Source organism: Cavia porcellus, unplaced genomic scaffold (assembly GCF_034190915.1).
Source record: "Cavia porcellus strain 051 isolate PalLab524CR breed Dunkin Hartley unplaced genomic scaffold, mCavPor4.1 scaffold_4, whole genome shotgun sequence".
Classification (NCBI taxonomy): domain Eukaryota; kingdom Metazoa; phylum Chordata; class Mammalia; order Rodentia; family Caviidae; genus Cavia; species Cavia porcellus.
In genome coordinates this window covers 34,717,656-34,744,131 of record NW_026947487.1, presented here as the reverse complement: position 1 = coordinate 34,744,131, position 26,476 = coordinate 34,717,656, and positions in this window count along the sequence as shown.

Below are 26,476 nucleotides of genomic sequence, written 5' to 3'. Positions count from 1 at the left end.
CACCATTAGATATTAGTTTCTGACACAGGTAAATTTTATTTTCTCTTTTGGTTTGTTAACCCAGTATATGATTGTTTCAGTATTACTGAATTCAAGTTGTTCAGTTTCCTGGATGATATTAGGATACAATTGAGAAAAAAGCAAATGCAAAAATACCCAGGGATATTCCTGTGCCCTTCACTCCCTAAGGAGCAAGCTCTTTGATATAACTGGTATAATATTTTTTTCTTTCAAACTACTCACTTCTCAAGATTGCCCTTCCATTAGTCAAACTCATGTCAAGTTAAGTCGCCAACATGCACCTGAAATATCACAACTTCTACTCCCACAATGTCTTCTAAAATCTCTTTCAAAGCTAATACATTTTTTAGCATTTTGATTTCTGTGTAAGGTTGACCTCTTTAAAATTGGCCTTATGAATTCTTTATCATTATCATTAATGACATTAAAATATTATGATTTGAAATTGGCAGTCATTTTGATTCTTACTCCAAAATACAGAATATCTACATGCTTAATCTGGACATGAATATTAAATATTGCATTAAGGTTTATGTGTTGTTTGCTATGTATCAAAACTTATCTTCTGAAAAATGAATTTATTACACTTTTTCAATATTTTAATTATCTTTGCTATAAAAAATATAAATTAATTAGTATGCATTGAGAGATTCGCAAACTCTCAATATTCTCAGTGATAGATTTAAAACTAGAACTATCATTCCAAATTAGATGTTAAATTTTAAACACTTATCAGTCTTTACCAAAAAAACAAAACAGATTAAATGAAAGTTAAATAGCCTGGTTTTTAGTTATAGAGTTTTTAATAATGTAGTGGTGATCCTGGATTGGGAATAATATGGCTAGGAAAATATTAATGTTTAGTCTCAGTGTGAGTGATGTGAACATATTTGACCTTAATAATGCTTTTGTCCTATGATTTTTTAAAAATTTCAATCCTTTTCGTATCTACTAAAACAATAATCTTAATGCAGATCATGCAGAACAGTATGCATTGAAGTAATATTATTTTACATTATATTGTTAATATATAATATTTCCTCATGAATTAATGTCTGTTGTGGCAAAAAGTTTGAACAGAAAAGAGTGCTATTTTTCTCTGAATGAAGTTATTAACTGGAAAAGAAACTTAAATATATTGAATGCTATATCATTTAAAGTCATGTGCAATAGAAGTATGAAATGAAGTTATTGAACTAAATAAAGGAAATAAGATTATGAAAGAATCGTTTGAGAAAATGGTTAATTTTTAGATAATGTCAGAATAAACTCATTAGCCTAAATATAAATTTAGATATTTAATGGCATCTTAAAACACATCTATAAGGAATTATCTTTTGTATTAGGCAAAAAAGATTCACAACTTTAATAACTATGTCTTACCAGATACGTGTAAAGTTAATGTGTAACTTTACTTATGCTTAGAATATAATGCAGTGAAAAGTAGCTTGAAATATGTAGAGACGTATTTCTGTCTGTCTGTCTTTATATTTGCTGACCTAGTTATCTCTACACAGTCTTTTCCATGTGAATGATAGTGTTGGCATAGATTAGTGGAATACGATTTTTTGCCTGAATTTACAATCATTGAAGCTTTTCACAGGCCCTTGTCATTTCCTCAAAATGAAGTAAGCAGAATACAATATGACAAACAAACTGGTCAAAACAGGAGAATCAAATCAGCATTAAGTTTATATTCCTTCGAATATCACTCAACTTGACAAATAATACACAGCCATTGTGTCATATAAAATTCAGTTTACATATAATTCTATAACTTCTATTCTTCTCAGAAATCTGTTGTAACCTGAACAAGCTACTCCCAAAATAACAATATGCAATGTATTAGTGTTAATTTCCTACATTTGTTAAAAATTCTATATCATTGCTAACCTTTTTTCTGTTTTGCTTGTTAAAGTCTGTTTAGAGAATTTTTTGATGATTTTCCACAATATTATTTTTCTATAGAAATTATTCAAATCTGAGAGGTTGACATTCAAACTATTTGTTGAAGATCATATTACAGTAGAGATAAATATACTAATATACCAATAAATATACCAAACCAATGGTGTGTGAAAATGCTTGAAATGACAATACAGATACAGATAAGCTCAAGAGTGATGTCTGAGGTAAAAGAAACTTTTTCTATTATACATTCCAAAAATGAAGCTACAATGGTTGTTTTCTAAGACAGATTTATCAACAACATACAGCACATTAATTATTGTGATAGTTCAGCTAACTGTAGCTTGTATTTCTATATTCACTATTTGCCATGATAGATATTATCCATGATGTTATTTTTATATATATTAATTTCAGTTTCTAACTGCATAAATTCTTAACACCATTTTTGATTTATCTTTTGCTATCTGGAAATATCTTTCTAAATATGATCTATATTCCAAGCTTATAAGTATTATCAAAAACTTTTTTTAAAAATTGGTGATTTTTATATCATCTAAGTAAATGTGCTCCATCTTATCAATAAATTTCAACAGTATATATTTAAAATATTTAAATTATCTATTTCATCAGTAATTTCATCTAATTCCATTAAACCTAAATATTCTTAACAACCATTTTTTTTCCATTTGTAATTCTGTTCTGAAGTTATCCATTTACTGTAAAAGCACTTCACAGCACAATACTATGGATGTAAGGGAAAAAATGAATGTTCTTTTGTGAAATAGTCTTCTCAGTTTGCCTATTTCCAATTAGCATATGGAAGATACCTGAAATATTTCACAAGTCTTCTAGAGGAGTCATTTTTTTTATTATGAAGCATCCTTAAAGTATATAGCACATGTTTATACTGTAGTTATATTTAAAATACATTTAATTAAACATGCATACTTATAAACAAAAACTATGTGGAATATTTTGAAAAAATATCAAGTATGACACTCATTTGCATTTATGTTCTTCAGAAAGTAAATTATTTACTTTTTTAGCACATGGAACTAAGTAATATTCAAATTAGTAGAATGTGTACATCTAGCATAGATAATATCCTCCAGAGCTAATACACATGACTAAATTTTTCTTGAACTAAACTATGAATACAATTATGTATGCTAAAATCTTTGACTAAAATACTGTTAGGCAAGCAGCTATGAAATAAAAGGAAAGAGTAAAGATTCACTAAAGTTTAATCCTTTATGAAAACAATGAGAAAAACTGGGAAAATATCAGAATAGATTTTTCATAACTCTAAATGTTAACCAAACTTACAGCAACAAATTTCCTTCAATAAAAATTGGTTTAATCTTGAACAGTAAGCTCTGTGGCAATTTCAGGTACTACAGTGTGATCCGTCTCCTCCCAGCAGTCTGGTAGCTTTGAAAAATGACAGAGCACTTTGAAGTAGTAGAGAGGCAGAACAGGAAGTCTTCCATAACAGTTTTAATGAAGAGGTACTACTTGACCTGTCTGGTGTTATCCAGAAACACACACAGAACCTGAATAAGTGGCATTTTTTGATTCTCAATAAAAATGGATTAGAACTAAATGTTTTTGACAGAGAGGCATTTGTTTGACAAATATTTTAACATCACAACTTTCTCAGGTTGTTACATACTATCATATATATATATAATATATGCATATTAATATAGGTAAATACATGTATATATACAGAGAAAAGATATACATGCATATACATATGGAGATACACAGATACACATACATATATACAACATATATACAATTGAATATGCAACAATTCTAAGGAATATTATGGGCAACAAGCTGAATAAACCTCAAAAAGCTTTCGTCAAAAAAATCTGGACACATTAGAGTATAAACTGTGATTGTTTTTGTATAATCTTCTTGGGCAGAAGAAAAGTAATCTGTAGTAACAAAAAGCTTAGTCTGAGTCTGGAATTATAGTAGGGTGGAGGTCAAATGATCGAAGAGAACTTTATGCTGTGATGGAAATATCTGTATCTTTAATGCAGCAGTTCCCACATAAGTGTATACATTTATATTTTAAATAAGTGTATCTTAAATGTGAATTATATCTCAATAAAGCTGATTAAAAGTAAAAAGACATGACACCTGCTGTTGCTGAGTGACATTCCAAGGAAAGGCGGGCTTATAAAAATACTTGAGTAGGACCTCATCCTCTTTCATCACTCAATCCAGCACCATGCAACTTCTGAGTCTCCCACAAAATCCAAATGACCATAAAAAATTAAAATTTGAATTTGTACATGGCAGAGTTAGCCACTCACAAAGAAGTATTGCAGAACTGCTTCAGGCAAGAACTACGGTTATAGCATTTGAAATGAGAGGGAATATTTTAAGGGCAATTAATGGTAATGTGGTTTTACTGCAACAATGTTTTATAATTTAAAATTGTATGTTTCAGTCCATGGTATGTTTCAATAACCTATGTATTGTGTTTAATATAAGTTTAAGATATTCTATTCTTGGAGCTATTTCTTAGACAGTAACATTAGGGGTATCATTGCATACATGATCTCATAGAGAAATTTTGATTTGTGATATTTCTTATAAAATGAATCTATCAATATATTAGCATCATTTTACACATGATGCACAATATATATGACAAAGAAAAAACAACTATCTGAGTTTTAAATGACTATAAATTTTCCTATTAAAGTTCATACAACATTGTCTTTTGTGATTAGGATAGTGAAATAATTTTATTTCTTATCTTTCATCAACCATCACAAGTATCATCTTCTGACTTAACATCACTACATTCACACAGTTTAAAAAGCAGTAAGCGAAGTAAAAATTTCCCCTCAGGACATAGCACCTGCCTGGAGAGTACGTGGTCTTGAGTCCGATTACTACTACCCAAAAAAAAAAAAAAAAAAAAAAAAAAAAAAAAAAAAAAAAAACTAGCTGCTATTAATGCAATTAATTCAATGAGAATGACAAAGCACAGGTGTTCTGAAAATATATATATATATACATCACATACAGATCTGAAAACAATTATAAATTCAGGTTATCCTATTAACATGTTTATATTTCTGTACAACAAGCATTTTGGCATTTTGAAAGGTAATTCTGTTTGTCATATTATTCACCAGGCAATGAAGCATGCATATAAACATCTGTTCTAAAAATTTAAAGCCTTAGTTATTAAGATATTTTAAGAAATTTTAATCTCAAATAAAAATACTATAACTGAATTTAACAGTAAAACATTTTACATACAGGTATTCCAGCCCAAAGATACGACATCTCACATGAAACTTCCAGGTCACAGCATTTAAGGCTATTTTGTTCATTACTGTTATGTACCTAGTTAAGTTATTTTTAAAGCTGGAATAGATATTTATAAGTATTACTCTGATCTTATCCTGTATTGTATTCCTTTCGTGTTATAATTCATTTATATAGAAAACTAACAAAATAATCAATTTTATCAAAATAAATACAAATCATATACAAGATATTTGTTTCCATATACTCTTTTAAATGAATAGATAAATGTCTTCTAATATTTACTTTGTGTTAAGAAGTGGAAAATAATGCAAATATATATGAAAAATATGTGTTTTTAATTCCAAGGAGATTTCATGGCATAGTAACCTACAACCTGTCAAAAAATTTATTCTCAATGATAAACATGGGTTCTTAGATCTAGGACAAGTATAATCATTGAAAGTTTCATGAACTGTTAACATATCTTCTGCACCTAATTTTATAATAGAAACCTATACTCATCAGCAAGAACAAACAAACAAAAACAAAAACTGAACATTTAGAGAGCAGATAAGAGTTACTAAAAATAAATAACGGGGTTGTAATTATAGGCATATTATTTTAGATCACACAAAATCTGTGTAATTGTGTGATGAAGCTCAGGAAATAGCATCATTTATCTATGTTTCTGTTAGTGTTGGATTACAGAATAGAAAATTTTATTTTTTCTTAATGGAAATACAGCACATTTTTTGGATATCGTCATATAATCCAATTTATGATCCTTTTCTCCTTGACAATATAATTTTCAAAAACGTCCCATGTTAAAGAGTTTCATGGTAATTTTAACATCATTATAAGAATATAGATAGTGTATGAGCAGAATCTCTGTTATTTGTCAAAGGTTAGTCCTGCTACAGTGCCTATAAAAGCTTTACAATGACAAAAATAACAAATACAATAATACAGCTTTGTTGTATGAAATATAAAGGTATGATAAATAGTTTAAAAATACAAGAATCATGTAAGCTATGGTGCAAATATCGCTGTCTTGATTATTTTCTCCTTGCTGTGTCACAAAACCTTGTACCACAGTTAAAGAGAAAATGTGTACTTTGGCTCACAGGGCAGTCTATGTACCCAAAGGCAGGGCAAAATGATAGGGAAAATGGCAGCGAATACGTGGTACAGCAGGAGAAGCAGACAGCAATCAACAAAGAAGCAACAGGGATAAACCCTTCCAACCACACCCCCAGAGACTCAGCTTTTCAGGCTTCGCCTCCCAACATCACATTTTGCTATAAACTTGTCAGAGGACTTATCCACTCCTCAATTCATCTTCCTAAAATGGGTGAGCCGAGGGAGCTTCGGGAGAACATCTAGATATAAACCATAACAATCGCCAAGTCTAATGACTACACAAAAACCATACCACAAAGTGAAACACAAATGTCACAAGAATTTCCAGTTACAACGTGAGAGTCTCCCAAAAGGGAAAACTGAGAAATATCAGCTCTGCGGATAAGCACAAGTGTCTTAATAGATACAAACCAATAACACCAAGGCACTCATAAGGCATAAGAAGGTCCACCCCGAGATCCCAAAGAACAGCTGCCATAAATCATAGTGCTCAGCACAAGCTAGGAAAATGTGCTCAGGATCAGGTTGCCAAGTATCTCACGTTCTGCTTCTCAAAGTCTAAGGTCAAAGCTAACCTGAACTAAAAGCTTTGACTGCAGCTCTACTTACAACTAAGATTAATTTTTAATTCTATCTTAAGGCTCCAGAGACACTCGTGCTCCCACACGTGTTTTAGAGGGAAAGCTCCTGGTTGCCTGTATGAAGACAAAGCATTGGTGTGGCCTGTGGAATGCTGTCTGATGCGCTGATGTCCTCCTGGAATATTTGTACCAATAGTCTTGAATGAAAGAAAAAGGAAATAGAACACTCAAATTGTGATTCTTAAAGTGAAATCTTTTTTGATGGGGTCCATAAAAATATATACTGTTCCAATAAGAAAGGCATCATAAAAATCACTAGCCTATTATTTCATGAAATTTCTTTTTTCTTCCTTTCCTTTCCTTTCCTTTCCTTTCCTTTCCTTTCCTTTCCTTCCTTTCCTGTCCTTTTCTCTTGCCTCCCCTCCCCTTCCCTCCACTCCCCTCCCCTTTTCTTCTTTTTCTTTCTTTCTTTACTTCTTCTTTCTCTTTCTTTCTTTCTTTCTTTCTTTCTTTCTTTCTTTCTTTCTTTCTTTCTTTCTTTCTTTCTTTCTTTCTTTGTCACAGCCTCAGGGCTTCTTACAAACTGAGTTTTCTACCAGTAATTCACCTCCAGCCTCTTAATGAAATTTTGATGACATACATTTTTCTCTGCTCTCACAATCAAATCAAAGTACACAGGCACTAGAAAATAAATATGGGATTCTTTTTGTTTTCTCAAGTGATAATGGAAGGAAAAGTTCACAATAAAAGCAAAATACATACATACCTAAAAGAAAGCTTCATACAACTTTACAACTGCCTTGGAAATAAGCATCAGAAAGGGGACCCACTACCTCGGGGTGTGCCCATATTCTTAACTACTGAATGTAGCAGTCAGAGTCAAGAGTTTTTCTCAAGAGAATTCTGCAACTCAAATTAAATTCAGGAGCATTCTTCTATCTGAACTAGCAGCTTGAAATATATGGTGGTTTTTTACTGTTTTAGTTTCTGCTCACTAGACTTTAATATTTCCTCCAAGATCTTATCTAAGAATAATACAATGTTAATGTCACAATAACTATATAGACATATTTGCATTAGCTCCTGAGTCTCCCGTGCCAAGAAACAGTAATTTTTTTTTCTATAAACGATTAGATAATAAATATTTAGGTTATGTGGACCAAAGGACAGAATTAGAATATGATGTTTTATACAGAAAGAAACAAAACACATAGTTTTGTTTAATATTTTACTTACATTTTCTTTATATTACTATATTAACAATAAAAATTGGGCATGTGGTTTCATAGTACAAGTCTTTTAATGATAAATTAGAATGAGAGGCATAATTATTTGCTTGATTGAAATCTAAGATATTATTTCTGTTAACAAAAATATCTAAAAAAGTTACATAGTTTATGAAAATATTAAGAAATGAAATTTTAAACACTTTATCTTTGAAAATACCTTCATACAAATAGATGTCACTGGTATTAATTCTTGAACATATTTGTACATATTTATTGTTTAGATGGTATTTATGGAATTTTATATGCTAATTTTAGTATATTCTTTACATGTTTGCTCAGGACGGAAAGTCCCTGACTCTCTGAGTTACTTTTCTATCATTGATGAGACAACATACTCAGCACCCAAAGTTAAAGGGGAAAAGGTTTATTTAGCTCACTGTTTGTAGAGGTTTTAGTCCTTGTTGGCTGGCTCTAAGCAGAGTGGCATGGCACAAGGCATCCTAGAGGAGGCCAGTTAGTGACACTCATAAGTTAGCAAAAGCAACAGGAGCCCTAAAAAGTATCTATCTGCCCCTTTTATCTCATCTAGAAGATTTAGGGCAAGTAGCACTCGCACTGTTAATCCTAATGTCTGTGAGGCTAGCACTGCACTGTGAATCAAGTCATACAATCGAGATCCAGCCACTTCTGAAAAAGCCCCCCCCCCCATGGCTTCGTGAAGCTTTGGAGGGTCATTTAAACACAAGCCGTAACACTGATTTAAGAACGAGTTCCCTTCACAGAGAACGTTCGTTCAGGAGCTGGATTCTTAAGTCTGACAAAGTGAGTCTTAACATCTTTGACACAAACATGGAAAGCACATCGCCTCGCGCTTCCCAGCATCCCACCCGTGTCACCAGGACTCGCCCTCCAGCACCCAGACGCCTGGGCTCTGATCCAGCCCTGCACTCCGTGCTGTCACACTGCACAGGAAGGCGGGCACACAACTGTGAGGACGGCCAGCTGACACGTGAGCTACCTTCGCGATGTCTCCGCATCTACCATGTTCCCGATGTGACCTCCGTTCTTATCTGCGAGGGTCCGCGACTCGAATTTTCATAACTCAAGGACTTACTGTAACCAGCTTTTAGCATGTCATTGCATTTCAGAATAGATGCTTCCCACTGAGGGCTAGGCAAAAACTCCTAAAATATACACGGAATACTTAAGTTTCCTTTGAAAATGCAAAAGGAAATTCATTGAATGTTTATGTTGAGATGCAGACCTCATTTTCCTTTCTAACTTTTAACAACTTGGGAAAGAGTATTAAAAATTGGGATCACTTGTGATTTTAAATAATTTTAGTTATCATCAAAATGACATTAGTATAATGCAAGTTTCACAGGTGAACACTGTTTACTTTTTAATTTTAGCCTGGATCATTTGAGAAAAACCTATTTATTCTGAATGCTAAGCATACTTTACAAATCTATTCAGTGTTGAGTAATAACTGGGGATAGCTTTTCCATTCAGAAATATGTCAGTCTAAATCCAAAGGTGAAAAAATTCCCTATAAAACCACCACACAATCATTAGGCCTTAGACTACAATGTGTTTTTTTTTTTTTTTTTTTTTTTTTTTTTTTTTTTTTTGTTTTGTTTTCTCTCTTGTAGTTATTCCAGAAGGAATATAGGATTTGCTATCGACTTATTTGGGAAGCAAAAACATGAAAAATATTTCAACAACTGTCAATTTATCCATGAAAAACAATGACACACTGTCTTATTTCTTAATAAATTGTGGATATTATTAACAATGTCCTCAAATATTTTGCAATCTATCTATCCATCTCTAGATGCTTATGTGTATAAATATGCACATTACCTGATCTTCAAAGACCAATATATTAAATATCCATGATTACAAAATAATAAAGTATATAGTCTATATTTGCATTTCCCATGCTATATAAATTCTTTGATTTAAATAAATTCAGCTATGTACACTCACTAATTAAATTCTAATCTGATATCTAAAGTCTTTTCATTATGTCTCTGTAATTCAGTATCTTCTCAGCAAAATAGGGAGAGTGTTTTGATAATGCTATCAGGTAAGAAAACAAGATGAAGATCTATGAATGTCAACCTGGTATTTCAAAGATATTTTCTGTGCTGAACATGGTAGCACACTACTGTAATACCAGCAACTTGAGAGGCTGATTCAAGAGAATCACAAATACTAAACCACTTTGAGCAACTTAATGAGACCCTGTCTCAAAATGAAAATAAAAAGTGCTAGAAATGTAGCAGTATCAGAGTGACCCTGGATTCAATCCTCAGTATAAAATAATCCCTCATGGTATAGGTATATTTCCTTGACCAATCATTGAATATTTATTTGACAAATTATTGTACTACAGGTAAATATGAAATTATGCCCAAATATGTGATCAAAGAATCTATATCACCAAAAAGCTGCAATGTGGAAATAGAAAAGTTTTTGTCTATTCTTTGTCTTTTAGTAGTATTTTGAAAGCCTATCACTTTCAAGGGTATTCAAATTGAACATATGACTAATGCATGTTTAACACTCAACCTAGAATATTTTATTGAAGTTATCTTACCTGCTTCCTTTATTCTTGCTTCATCTTCAGTCTATGTTTCCAGGAAAAATGTGTGGGAATAAAAATTTGTCTTTGTGGAGCTGGGAATTTAGCTCAGCGGCATAAGCGCCTGCCTTGCAAGCAGGCAGTTGTGAGTTCGATGCCTGGTACCAATAAACACGAAAAAGACCAAAAAAAAAATGTCTTTGTGACTAATTTTGGTAGAAGTCATGGACCTCAAAGACACCTTACATCTTAAAGATATACATATAATATCTGAAAACACAGAAAGTACTAACATAAAATAGAAAATAAAGTCATTTTTATGATCTTTGATAAGAAAAAGAAAAATTACCAAATCTTATTCTTTTTTCCTCAGTCCACTTATACATACTCCATATTCCTTCATCACAATCATAAATCTCTTTCACTCTTCATGTTACTTAGCACATACCTCATGAGAGCAATAAATAGATAAATAAATAGATAAATAAATAATTGGTAGGCTAATGTGTCTTGATGTGGCATTGGATAAATTCTTATATTTATCCATGAGAATTTTTCTTAAAATTACATGCAGAGGTCACATTTGTGTCTCAATAATATACAAATAACTCAAATGATGTATTAGAAAAACATTAAGAAGTTAATTTCTTTTTCTTTATATTTTATGATAAATACTGTCACAGATTTGGAAAGCAATTCAGAGACATTAACCATCTTATCAGTCACACAGACATTGACAACCAGTCCATGACAAGCATGGACCTTCCTGTACTCCTTTTTCCTCTAAATGCTTAATAGGATAAAAGTCAGAAACAAATTAATTAACAAACAATAGTTCCTTGGAAAGCAATTCTGTATATTTTGAATTTCTCCATGACAGATATGAAAAAATAAATTCTACTAATTTCACTAAAGTTTATGTAAACATATTTTTAGAGTTTGTTTCAAGGTGATCTAATTCAGATTTGTATCTGATATGCATTGTTTTAAATGAGCAGGTCCTAAGCATGTTCTTTAAATTGATGCTTTGAGGGGCTAGGGATTTAGCATAAGTGGCATAAGTGCCTGCCTTGTGTATGTGAAGTCATGATATAAAAAATAAATAAATTCATGCTTTGAGCATGGTATTTGACTTCCAAATAAAACATTATAAACAGTAAAATTACATGTAATTAATTTCATTGATAGTTAAAATTCAATAGCTTTTATTTCTAGCACAGTGTTTCTTATTGCTTTCCAGATTCTTACAAATGATTATTTTGAATTTTTAAAAGAGTCTGATGTATTTTCATCTTAGGAGGTAAACACTAACAAGAGGAGCATGCTTAAAGGCTACATAAAACCATTTATCAAGCTTAGTGTTAAAACAGAGACATTAATGAAAGTTACTATTAAAAATCAGATTGAATTTTTGGCAGGGTTCACCTTATAATGAAATGATAAAGTCTAAAATAAATTAATAGTACAGAAAAAAATGAAATACACCAAATAATTATACAGGTATATGAAAATAAAATTTATATTATTTAGTGTAACCTTAAGTTTGATGAAATCACAAACTATTTTATGAATGTAGTTAGTAAAACTGAAAGACGTTTCTACATTCAAAACAATTTATATTTGAGAAACTATTTGGTAAGCAGAAATCAAAATATATAAATCCTACATACCGCGTTTAAAAACGATTCTGGCTGTCCTTGTAGAATAATTGAGAGAAACTGAGAGAAGAGAAAAGAACAGCAGATGAGAGGAGAGAAGGGAAAGAGAGAAAAGGGAGGAAAGAGAGGAGAAGACAGAAGAGAAAAGAGAAGAGAAGAGAAGAGAAAAGAGAAGAGAAGAGAAGAGAAGAGAAGAGAGGAGAGGAGAGAGGAGAGGAGAGGAGAGGAGAGAAGGGAGGAGAGAGGAGAGGAGAGGAGAAGAGAGCAAAGGAGAGGAGAGGAGAGGGGGAGAGGAGAGGAGGGGAGGAGGGAGGGGAAGGGAGGGGAGGGGAGCAATGGCATGGCACTGGAACTTTCCAGCCCTTCTGTCTTCTCCACCAGGAAGCCTGTCACTGAGCCACCTGATACATCTCTCACGTGGAAGTCTAACAGGTACACAGGTATCTGCAACTACACATCTCATTTACAGTTCCATAATGCTGGTTTGCATGTTGGCCATCCGCAAAATGAGTACAATTGTTTACTGCAGACAGCCACCTTGAATATGTACACCCGAGAGAAGGAACATAAATCTGACCATTTGCCAACTTTCCCTTGATCACTCTCCACAAGAAAGTTTTCAGCTCCTTGTGAGGCATTTCAGGACAGAAAAAAGCCATACAGTCTTAAAAATTACCACTCTCCTCTCAAGAACAATCAAGAAATATGCAGTGAGGGCCTCCAGATAAAGGCCCAAGATTCTGAGTCAGTACCTGTGTTGGATATTTCTTCCCTACAGCAAGTCCGTAGGCAAATAGAGTTTTTAAATGCAAAAAATGAACAGGATGCCTCAAGGGAACACATGTACACATACACACATTAATAAAATTAATGAATTCTAACAAGACCATCACACAAACAGCACAATAATATCCCTATAAAACACTCCATATAATTGGAAATGCAAAAATTCTTGAATAAAATTCAAAATATTTTGTAAAGAAACTCATTGAGCAGGCTGGGGATTTAGCTCAGCGGCATAAGCGCCTGCCTTGCAAGCAGCACAGTCATGAGTTCAATCCCTGATACTGAATACCAATTAAAAAAAAAAAAGAAACACATTGAACTTCAAAAGAATGCAGACAATTTAATGAAATAAAGTATGCATGAATAAAAATGTTCAATATATACATAGAAATCATAAAAAGAACAAAATAGAAATTCTAGAGCTCAGGAACATGATAAATTTAATAAAAATGAAAATTGCATGTATTTTAAATATCCATTAATTTTTCTAGAAAAAAATGTATAAATAATCAAAAGACACAAGGAGCAGTGCCTCACATAATAATCATGAAAAAGTTAAAAATCAAGGTCATAATAAATTACTATCTCATACTGCTTGGGAAGGCTATCAAAACTCAAAAAGTGGCAAGTCTTAATAATACGAATGGGAAAGGAAAGCTTATACATTATTAGTAAGAATGTAAAATGGTAGAGTAATTTCAGAATATACTTTAGTTTCCTCAGAAAAATTGAAATTGTAGCTAATATTTTGTCTACAATTATGCATAAATAATATATATGAGATTACTATCTTGAAGAGAAATTTGCAAGAATCCCATATTTTACAATAATCATTATATGATATTAATTGAAATATCCAGAAACAGAGGAATAGATAAACAAAATGTGATACACAAGCCACGTACATTTCTGGGGGCAGCGTCTCATTTGCATGAACATGTAGGATATTATGTAAAGTGAAAAAAGACAGGCACAGGAAGACAAATGCTACACAATTTCACTTGTGCAGAGTGTAAAATGCTTAATTTATGGTATTAAGTGTGTGGTCACCACAAGGCGCTGAGGATTAGAGTGATGTTGGTCGAAGGAGTATAAACTTGAAGTTGTGAGATGAACAGATTCTAAATATTTAACATACAACCACCACCTTATGGTTAATTATTATGTATATAATTAATAATAATGACTGGCACAGATGAAATTTGCTAAAAGAGTAATTCTTCAGTATTTCAGCCTAGTAAAAATATAGAGAAAGCAAATGATAATGTGAGGTAATAGTTATGTCCACTAGTTTATTGTTGCAATTATTTCAAAATATGAGTGATAGCAAGCCATCATATTGCACCCCTTAAAGTGCATATTGCACTTGCTAGGTTTAAAACAATAAAGTCAGAGAAATAATGTTAGTATTGTTTCTGTTCATGCCATTTAAGTCTCAGACCAAAAATGTTTAACTTTCCATTTCTCTCCAAATAAAGGAAAAAAAAAACTTTTAGCTGCCCCATGTGCATAAATCATAATAAATTATAATATGCAGAGAGTAAATTTTTCCTCTTCACTCCTTAGCACAAGCATCTTTTGTATCACTAATTTAATTTCTGTTTTTCTTTCCACTGGATTTTGGATAAGATATTACCTTCCTCAGCAATGACTTCTATGTGAACACATATCCTCATCTGAACTGACTCTCTTTCACATGCACACACACATTTTGTACTTCATTTTCCACTATCCTTAAGTACTATATTCTGGTTTGTTCTCTATTCATGAAACAGACAGCAGAATGTATGAACATACTATTCTTATTCTTAAATCATGATCCTTGCTATGTAAAACTCAGCAAGTAAATATTGGGTACAGTTAATACAACTTGAAATGTCTGAAGGGTTTTGTGGAGAAAGTAATACTGATTGTTGGGCTATTTGCCCACATAACTCCACAAAATAGAGCAATTAAGATAGCAAGTCAAAAACATAAATATAGCATAAAAACCAAAAGTGATAAAGTTTTCACAGGCATCCCCAAAACTTTGGTAGAGAAAAATTACAAACATTTCCTAGGTATTGGAAATCATTCTAATTTGCCATGGAATACCACAGATGATGAGTCCTAATGCTGTAGAAAAAGTACCAAAACATTGGGTAAGCACCAATAAATATTGTGAAAAATGAACCACAAAGAGTTGTTCATAGTGTAATTCTCTGGGCTCTAACAACTCATGAAGCCAGCCAGCTAAATCTCTTAGATGAAATCTCACGTCAAGGAGAAATCTCCAGATACATGTTCAAATAGAGCAGGATTGAAAAATTAGAAATTGAGTTTCAGCTAAAAGAGAAAAGAATTGTAAAACAGCTTACAGGTGTCTTCACCTAGTCTCTTCTTATCTGATACTGTGTACTATAATCCATGGAGAGAAATAACAATCTAAATTTAAAGAAAATGATAAACTAATGTCTCTTAATAAATGAAATAGTATGCAATGAGAAAGAACATAAAACTATTTTAAAATGATATAATTATAAAATGACAGTTTAAGAATAGATCTCACAAATGCAGTTGAATATTTTTACCCACTATTACTTTATTATTTCATTCTAGGTTTTGTTGCCATGGTATCTTTTCACATTTACATTGATTAATATGCTTTAATATTATTATGCCATTGAATTTTCTGCCTCAGTTTTAAAATTAATAAAGGCATACATCTACAAACAAGCATGGCTCTTTTCTGGCTTATTCTTTTGTTTCGGTACCACCGAGCCTATGTATCTACGCCCTACAATATTTTAATATGTATAGTTATCTTCAACAACTTATTTTTCTGAGGTTTAGATGGCTTTATTCATACTTCCTTTCCTGACTGACACTTATTTATCTTGAAATTTTTTTTTTAAAACAGGAAAAAATTGTCTCCAGCATGCCTGTACATATGGTCTAGCCCTGTTTACAAGCTGGTGTCATGGCAATTATGAGTGTTAACCAACAGCATTCACGCAGGGAAGCTGCCTTCCTCACCTTACTTTCAACAAATAGCTATGGAATTTTAGACTTAGTCCAGGCTAGTCACTCTTTCACTTGGTTGCACTTCCATTGATCTTTTTGATGAGCCTTGGAATACCTGTGACTTGCTTCTATACTCACATGTTTTCCTCTATTCTTTTCGAGTCCTGCACAGTATTCCTGTCCCAGCCTCAGGGATACATTGCAGAAAGCTTGCCTTCTTCATGGCTTCCCTGGACCTTCCTTCATAAGATGCACTTTCTCATATTGCCTTGACTGCGAAAGCCTTACAGTGCAGTATAGCCTCAGTATCACCAATTTAAAACTTGAAACGTAGATTATCCAAGTTGGTGTTTCTCAGAAGGACTGCAGTGGTTTTTCCCTATAATATCTTGGCAGTGGAAAGATACTAAGGTATTTGCTTTCTCAGGATCAGTCCCACCATTGAGTGATTATTTAGATGTTCTGAAGACAAAGGGCAGAATAAACTCAGATCACAGATTCACGCAAGAACTGAACCTGGCTGAAACTTCAGTGAGAGCGGTCAGTTCAAGCTACACAAGGAATCAGGACAGAGAAGCATTTATCCTTCTCGTCATCCACTTCCTATTCAGAGTTGTCTAGAAATTCCATTTGCCTGTAATATTGCTTTATGCAAGCATAAATAAAGGACAGATTGTAGAGATTTGGAGGAAGCAATCTGCCTAAAATTTGGAGAGATAAATGGAGAGAAAACCTAATCATAGATTATGAAACTCCATAGTGATGAGTACTTCACCATCTAGCCTAAGAGGCTAACTTAATTCATGTTTCCCGCAGTTGTAACTCTGCCTCTATTTTGTTCAGTTGTTAACATTAGCTTTCAAAACATCCTTCTTGTAACAAAAAAAAAAAAAAAATAGATCTTTCAAAATTTGGGCATTTAAGTGATATTCAGGAATTCAGAGTCTGTTGCACATTTCTAAGAGCAGCATGAATACCCAGTGTCCTCACATTCTGTTGTTCTCGATAGCATTGCGCAGGAACCTTTTCCAATTTTCACCATTTACCAACAAAGGACAGAGGACAGACATAGTATAAGATGTAAAAATGAAACCAACTTGGTGTAATAGATGACAAAAGGTACAAGGAAAGTCTGAAAGTGACTAAAATTCATATGCTAGTATTTAATTATGGCATTGTGAGGTTACAATTATCTGTCATTACATACATCTTTATCTTATCTTGACATCTGGATAGGTGGCATGCATGTGTTCTTCCTCATTTTGCCATCAGTATACAATTATCGTTGATACTAATTTCAAATACAGTGTTATAATTGACTTTATGTGCCAATTTAACTGGACTGAGTACTGTCTCAATATTAAGTTCACTATGCTTTTGGTATTTCCTTGTAGATAATTGATGGTCGATATTAATATTCAATTGGTAAAATAAAAAACCAGCTTGCCATCACTAATGTAAGAGGACCTCAGTCAATCAACTGAGGGCACAAAGAGAACAAAGTGGTAAATCTCTCTCCAAACAGAAGAAAGTGCGCTCACCTAACTGACTTCAAATTAAGGCACTGGATTTTTTCTGTGTTCAGATACAGACTAAAACGGTGGTACTTTGTGGGTCTCAAAACCGCCATGTTACCAGTGGGAATCACAGAATTGGCTCTCATGGCTTGAAGGCCTTTGTACTTGGACTGAGAAGACACTGTTGGCTCTCCCGAGTCTCCACCTTGCCATGTCAGGCTGCACATTTTAGCATTTGTCAACCTCCATAACTGTGTGAGCTAATTTCATATATATTACACATAACATAGACTGTCTTGTCTCTGGACTGCTCAGAGTCCTTAATTAACACATACAACATAACTTTTAACTTCCTAAAGAGTTGCACAAATTATAATATTCAGTGTTCTGAGTGATTGACATTAATATATAGAAATAGACAAAATGTGATCTTTTTTAATTGCTGTCAAATTCAAATGACTAAACTTTTATTTTAAAATGTTCATTTTTGTTCACAAAGCACACTGCTATACTACAGGAAATATGAGGCATCAAGGAAGATTAAAAACACCATACATAGAGCTTTGGGTATGGACTTAATTATGGAGAAAATAATTTTCATTCCCAGGAGCCAGTTTTTCAAAAGCCTTATAATTAGATGAAATATAAAGCATGAAAAGAGAGGTCTATTATATGTAAATTAAATGCTAGAACACTTACACGAAAATAATAAGTATTGTCATCATTATTATTTTGAATCACAAATAATCTAGACACCTAACACAACAAACAATTATTCATAGTATTTCAACACAAAGCTCATGCCCTAAAGTAGATACAGCTGTCTGCCACCAGCATGAAAATAAGATTCTGTGACACAGTCAAAGCAAAGGACAACACAAAAAAAAATCAACTATAAAACACTCATTGGCTCTGTTCTCAAAAGATCTGTTTTTTCTTCTTGTTTATAACTTTCTTGTGTTTTGGATTATGAAAGCACAGAGGTTATCAGATTGAGCAGAGAACTTTTGAGCACATTGAATTCCATACATGCTGTTAATACAGATTATCTTTTTCAAAGTATATTGGAGCTTTTTCCCTTTAATTTCCTTCCTTCCTTCCTTCCTTCCTTCCTTCCTTCCTTCCTTCCTTCCTTCCTTCCTTTCTCCCTCCCTCCTTCCTTATTTCTCTCCTTTTTCCTGTTATTTCTTCTTTCCTTCCTTCTTTTCCTTTTCTCCTGTGCACTTACTAAGACTTGATTTAATAAATGAGCACTTGATAGAAATGTTTCAAGCATCCAGGTTCAGCTCTAATTTCTGATCGCTTACTCTCCACTGTTGCAGTTGACGCCAATATTACTCAGTGTACACCTTATTCTCATACTCATTTTTCCCAGCATCGACATCCTACTCTGTGAATGTCGGTTTCTTTACTTTCATAGCTGCGTATTACAATTAGTAGTTCATATAAGTCTGCCCTAATTTGCAGTGCTATTGCTAATTCCCCTTTCATCTCTGTGTGCCACAGTGTTACTAAATTTCCCAAGTGACAGAAATTTCACCACCTCCATGAATATTTCCTAACAACTACACTAAGAGTATTATTCCATTCTTCTATACTCTGATTAAATAAAATACAAATCATAGTGATATTTTTACAAACAGTATTATGATAGAAGAGATAATGAATTTGAAATAATACCTTAATATTTTGTGCATATTTAGGAACAATACTGACGCAAAGCTAAAATACAAAAAAAAATTGAGGAGCTTTGAACCATTTTATTAGAGAGGAGATAAAATAGATATTAGAAAGTTCACAAAATAGATTAACGTTCTGCAAGGATTTGACATAGGGTTATGATAAATGGAACTAAAATTATATACTTACATGTAGAGCCCAGAATCTCATTATAATATATTTTCTAGTATAATACAATAGCAGCTATTTATTTCACACTAATTGTTTTCATTTACATATTTCTTTAGTTACATCACATTAATTATTAATCAAGTACAGGGAGTTAAGAAAAGCATCCTAATTTAGAGCTAAACTCTTCCCAACCCTTCAACTTATCTGACACACCACAAGAGAAGCGAAATCTCAGAAACCAAAATGACATTAAATACACTTATAACTGTTATAAATGGATAAACTATGGTATTCTATTCATCAATAAAAAGAATGAAATATCAATACATGAAGATACATGGATGAGTCTATCAAATAAATTGTAAATATAGAGGGAATAGATAATAGATAGATAGATAGATAGATAGATAGATAGATAGATAGATAGATAGATATATTTCTTGGATTTCTAACACTGAGTAAAGAAATAGAATATGAGGCTGAGGATACAGCTTAGTGGCACAGTGCCTGCCTGATAAACTCAAAGTCATGAGTCTAATTCCCTGTATCCCTCCAAAAAATACAATATTTCTATTATCTTTCTATTATGGTATTACTTTAGAATATCAGAAATGTTTATAGAATAGTGAAAATTTTAGTGATATTATATAAATTGTTCCAAATTGATCAGAGAATTTGCTATGAACACATCCCATTCCACAGAGACAGAACATAATTTGATAGATTAAAGACTCAGAGAATCCCCGTATTAATGACACTTGTTTCAGCTATCAACTACATTATGCTGTCTATTGCTAAATAGCAAACCACCCAAACCCAGTGGCTTAAAAATGTAATTAAAATTTATCTAGTTATTATTCTTTGCTCCAGACTGGTTCCAGCTAATTAAGCACTATAATCGCTAGTTTAAGATCTCTCCTAGGTTTAACTAGGTTGTAGAAGATTCTCTGGTGACTCAGTGAGGACCAAAAATTATTGAAGTCCTTCTATCAAATATCTGGCACCTCTATACTAAATGTGGAACAGATGAATCCCTCCTTACATAGCTTCCCCTGCTGTGCATCCTAGATTTTGTCCGTGGTGCTTCTGGGTTCCAAAAAGTGGATGTTGCAATACTATTTAAGACTTAGGGCTTAGGCTCACCTCTGAAATAGTTTCATTTCGGCCACTTCTCATTGGTCTCACATAAGACAAATCATGGCCAACCAGGACGCAAAGAAAAAGGGGGATATGTCTATTATATGTGGTAAGAATTGTTGTTATTTGTTTGGGGAACTATCTCCCAATCATTATTAAATATTGGACTTTATGTCCTACATTAAAAAAATAATTTTCTTCATACATATAATCATACTTCTCCCACATTTTAAGTGACACATTTTAGAAGTCTTGCCAAAGTTACTTATTGAATTTAAATATGACACATGTATGCACAAATGATTTCAAGATTAATATTCAAAAAATGTAAAAATGAAGACAAGTATTACTACTATTTTTTTTTTTTTTTGTCCTTTTCATTTTTATCGGTACTGGGGATCGAACTCACGACTGCCTGCTTGCAAGGCAGGCGCTTACGCCGCTGAGCTAAATCCCCAGCCCCATTACTACTATTTTAAAATATTAAATTCTGAATCATCATTTAAACAATACCATGAGCTTATAAATTTTTGTGAAAAAACTACACCCATCGCAATGTACTATAATCTATATTTTATCATGGATGTTTAAATGCCTTTCAATCAACCTTATTAAATGAGCTAAATCACTGACTCCCAGTAAATATCATGATTTTTTAAAAAATATCTATCATATTTTTACATGTGACAAATAATCACTGTAAAGAAAATGTTTTTATTGCTACCATCTTGGAAACAGATTTCCTCTTTGTTTTATAGCACTAAAGTCCATGAGTAATAAAACCTCGAAATAATGTTTATATTGAAACATGTTTTTTTTACAACAAAAGTTAATCTTCAATATGAAAATTTGAGAATATAGCATCCCCCATATAAAGAGAAGGACAGAAATCAAGACTTGGACTCAGAGAAAATAGACAACCAAAACAATAACAAAAGCAAAATCAAGTGTTGTGTTTGATTCAACAGTGAAAAACCTCAGTTTTAGTATTCCAACATTAGTAGACCTGAGAGATAAGAAACAATGAACAGAACAGAAGTAACCAAAAAGAAAAAAAAAAAAACTATTTAGGAAGAAATTGACTTAGAATTTTGTAATGCTCAAACAAGAGTGCTACAAGCCAAGTTTGGGTTGGAGCATGAACCACAGAGGGGTAAAATGTGAGATGCTGTGAAAGTAAAATCTACAAAAGTAGGCAGAGATGGAGAGGTCAGTAGGAAAGACAAGAGGCAGAGAACTCACAGCATGTGCTGGATGGTCCTGGGCAGGGAACAAAATTAGAAAGTCAATTCTGGCATACTGAACAAAATAATGAACAACAAGGAGGAGAAGGGATGGGAAAAAAAAAAAACAAAACCTGAGAACATAAACTGTATGCTGGAAATGAGAAAAACTAGATGTCAGCAAACAAAGGCCCATATGCTTACTCTGGGCTGGTGTGTACTCTTCAGCTTGCACTGGGTCCCAGCCACTCTCATTTTTTTTTCAGTTACTCTCAGTGGCTCCGTTAACACAACAGCAGCAGAAATGAATACCTGTGATGCAGACCACATGACCAAATTGTTTAAAATATTTTCTAAATGGACTTTTGAAGAAAAAAATTAGCGAACCAGGCTAAGTCAGTCATAAAAATACAAAAGGTTTTTAACATTGTTAATTTAAGTGAAATTCTAATAATAACAAAAATGCAATATGTATGAATGATAAAAAGTATTTATTTGGAATTGGTCACACAGTTCAGTTGAAACATGGTTTCCCTAGAGATTTTCAAGTACCACTTATAATTCCATTATGTTCAGTTTCAGACCATAAAGCAACATTTGACAGTGAGAAATGGACTAATTTGACTTTGAAAGCCTAACAATTGTGGAGAAAAAGCATACAGTCATTATCTTTGAAATATCTTCAAAATCAGAATGATATTAAACACTACAGAAAACACGTCATATTTATAATTTATATAGCAGGGTCAAAAGTTAGTTGCTTCAGTCACACATCTGGAAATCATAATTAGATTAAATTTATATGATAATAATGGCCATTATGAATAGAGGATCATAAAAATTTCAGACTGTAGGACACAATGGTAGCAAATTTTTTTTACTCACGAAATAAGAAACAAATTTAGGTATTTGTTGAAATCTTTTTATCATTTCTGTAAGTTTGTGGTACATAGCACACATTTCTTTGTTACCTCATTTTTAATGACCAATTTTAAAGCCGTTAATATCTTATAAATGAATAAGGGGCTATATGATCATCTCATGTCACTTGCTTGTTAATGGGCCATTTTTGTAACCAGGCTAATTTAGAATACAGTAAGTTCCATGTTCAGTTATTTTTTGCATGTGTGTATTTCTTGTATTTATTAAACAGAACATGTTTTATTTATGCTAGTGCCTTCACTACAATGATAACCCTAAACTAGAAACTAGAAGTGCAATTGAAACAGAAAATAAGAATGAAACCAAGACAAAAGATTAATTTTGCAGCAGAAATTTATTGCAGCTAAACCTAGGGAGATAAGACATCTTTAATTAGAACATTCACAATAGAGGCCGAATGAATAAAAACTTCTAAGGCTTTTGCCCAGTGAACACTTAGTTATTTTAGCATTCTAAATAAATATTTGCTCACAAAATAATCGACATAAGAGACAAAGTCTGTAAACTTTGACCAGTTAAGCTTCTGTGATAAGCGTGTAAATAATGCAGACCAATGAGTATTTTGAAACTAGATTTGCTGAGAGGAAAAGATGTGCTTTTAAATTTCACAGAAGTCTTTCGAAGAAAACCTTCCTTGATGGCATAAATTAGCTTTGTCCAGAATCTTTAAAGTTGCCACACCAGAGGATTTACCAAACTCTTCAGACATATCCTATTAGCTAGAGAAATTTCTGATGCTTTGTAGAAATGTATTCCTGAGCCATAAAAATTCTTCAATATATCACCACATGTGTTCCAGGATTTATATATTGACAGACTTTTTACTCTTTCTCATTCAGCTTTTGCCTAAAGGTTATTTCTTGAACTAACATTATAATAGGCAATACTTTTAATAATCTCAGAGAAGTCATATCTGTGTATCTCATTTAAACAAATATTCACTTACAATTACACTATTTATATTTGAATAAAAATGGAAAAGAACTCATAATTTATCAAGTACACAACATTACTTCTGCATTTTTATTTTAAATCAACATGATCATAACAGAAAGTAATTTGACATTCAATGATGTCACATAATTTAAAAATTAATTTTTATGTTTATTTTAGTCAGCTGTGCCATATATTACAGACCTTCTTTCCACTTGGTTCTATAATAGTTTCAAATATCCCATTAAGATGAGTTGTATTTCACACTCAGTTTATAGTTTCTTGACATTTTGATTTATGGTATGATTTCTTTGACATGCCTCATACACATAAGAGAGTGACAAATGTGGTTCTTACCAAGGGCAATGTTTCTCTCAGGTCTCAGCAAAACTGCCATGTTCTTGAGGAGATTTGTTTCATTCAATGCTTAATATCTTTACCTCAGTCCAACCTAGGAAAATTTGTTGAAGAAAACATGTATCCCCATATTGTATCTCATAATAAGCTCACCAGCCATTTTCTTTACAATATGGTTATGTATAAGATCCCTCAAAATTACATTTTTCTCCCAGTGTTAGCTAACAAAATTCTAGTCCTGAGTTTTAATAATGATAGACACTTTCTACCCGCTGATAGGGAAAGGGGCTACATGATGATGAATCTAAAATATTTCCTTTTAAGCTATGCCTGTCTAAAGGTATCCAGTATTGTGAACCAAGTAGTCTCATGCAACTCTTTTTTTTTTTTTTTTTTTTTTTTTTAGCAGTAGTATCATAAAGCAACCAGACATGATAGGTTGCTGCGGTGCATTTGTCTCTTCAGGTTGTGCAGAGCTGATGAGCTGGATTTCTGTAACTCAGGAGATAAACTTGCCTTCAGGAAATTAGCAGCCAGTTCCTACCCCACCTTGGAGAGCACTTTTTTCTTTTCCTGAAGGACATGTGTTCATAGGATTGGTCTACAGACTATAGAATTAGTGTAACAACTTTCCTCTCATCTAAACTTCCTTTTAATTAGCGAGTGTATTCTTTCTGTTAAGATGGAAGATGGGATCCAACTGTCAAATGTGCAGCTGTTTAGCACAATGTTGTCCAGTTCCACTACTCAAATTCTCTCTATAGCACATTTTCTCATATGTCTAAGTATGAATAGGCAAAGGATATTTAAAAGCTTGGATACCTTTTTCCTTTATACTACTTTCTTGATTTATAGCTTTCATGTTTCATTTTACTTTACTTAGCCAGGATAAATTAGTTATCTGTAAGTTTTACTTTCCATGAGACAGAAAACATTACAGAAAATTTCCCCATTACTTTATGGCAAGAGTTCCCTTCCACTGGTTTCCAGCAGCATATCCCTCAAGTCTGTCCCTGCCTTATCAGACAGCATGCATATTTTTAGCAGCATTCTTTCTGGGCGATCTAGGCTTCTTGCTATTTTATTTCTACCATGTTCCTCTAAGCTTTTCTATTTTCTACCATTGTCTGGCTCCAAAATCACCAGCATACTTTTACATATATTTGTTACAGAAGCACCACACTACCTGATGCCAAATATGTATTAATTCAGGAAGGTAACATAAATGTACTGCTGATATTTTATTCATTTATTTTATTTTTATTTTTTTATTTTTTAGTTTCCAGTACACGATATTTACATTCCTTTTTCGGAATGGACACACGGACACAGCACACCGTATGCAGATATAGAGGCTAAAATCCAACCGAAAGGTGTCAAGCAAACCATGCTTTCTCTGAAACCTCAGGCATATCCAGCCCACATGTAGCAGGGATGGATGTGCCTGTGTTATAATAAATCTATTTTTATGTAAGGAAATTGTCTAAGGCAATGCTTTCATTAGTGTATGTTTGTTGTACATATGGCAGTCATGGCACCCTTCATGGGGGTTGGTTCATGTACCATTACTTTCCCTTCTTTCTCCCTCTTTTTTACATCTCTCCATCTCCTTCTTTATTTACTCACTGTGTCCAGGAAAGGCAGACATGTTCTGCCCACTGCTACAGGAATGACACACTTGCCAAGGAAATTATTCTCTCCTAGCTTCCTTAGCATCTGGCAGCACAACTAAGCTTTGAATGTGTTTTCCCAGTTATTGTGTCTGTTCTAAATTACCTCTTTGGATTAACAAAAGTCATAACAGGACCAGCCCCATGCCAATTTAAACTCATCTTAACAATTATATCCACAATGATCCATTACTAAAAAGGATTACTTGCACTGTACAGGGAGTCAGAAATTCAGCATATGAATGGCGAACACTGATAACACGCCATAACATTAATGAGCAATTATGCAGAAATTAATTAATAAAAGATGTAATTATACAGATAGTTACTTGGTTATGGCATAAAAATGATACAATAAGAATTGATATAGAAGAAAAATAATTATTGCAATATTAATTCTTATTGAGTAAAATTACAAACAATAAATTAAAGGAGCTTGTATGCCACATAATTTTGCTTTATCATTATTGATGTTTTTAGAAGTCACTGTTTCATAAAATATATTAAACCTAAGATGTTCATGTTAAATTAAATTATAACTTCCTTCATGTTACAGGCAATATTTCTCCAGAGTTTACTTTCAATGTGTAATTATAAGTAACAAATGAGAATTGTATTTTAAAATAAAGAAAAATGACCAAATACAGTAAT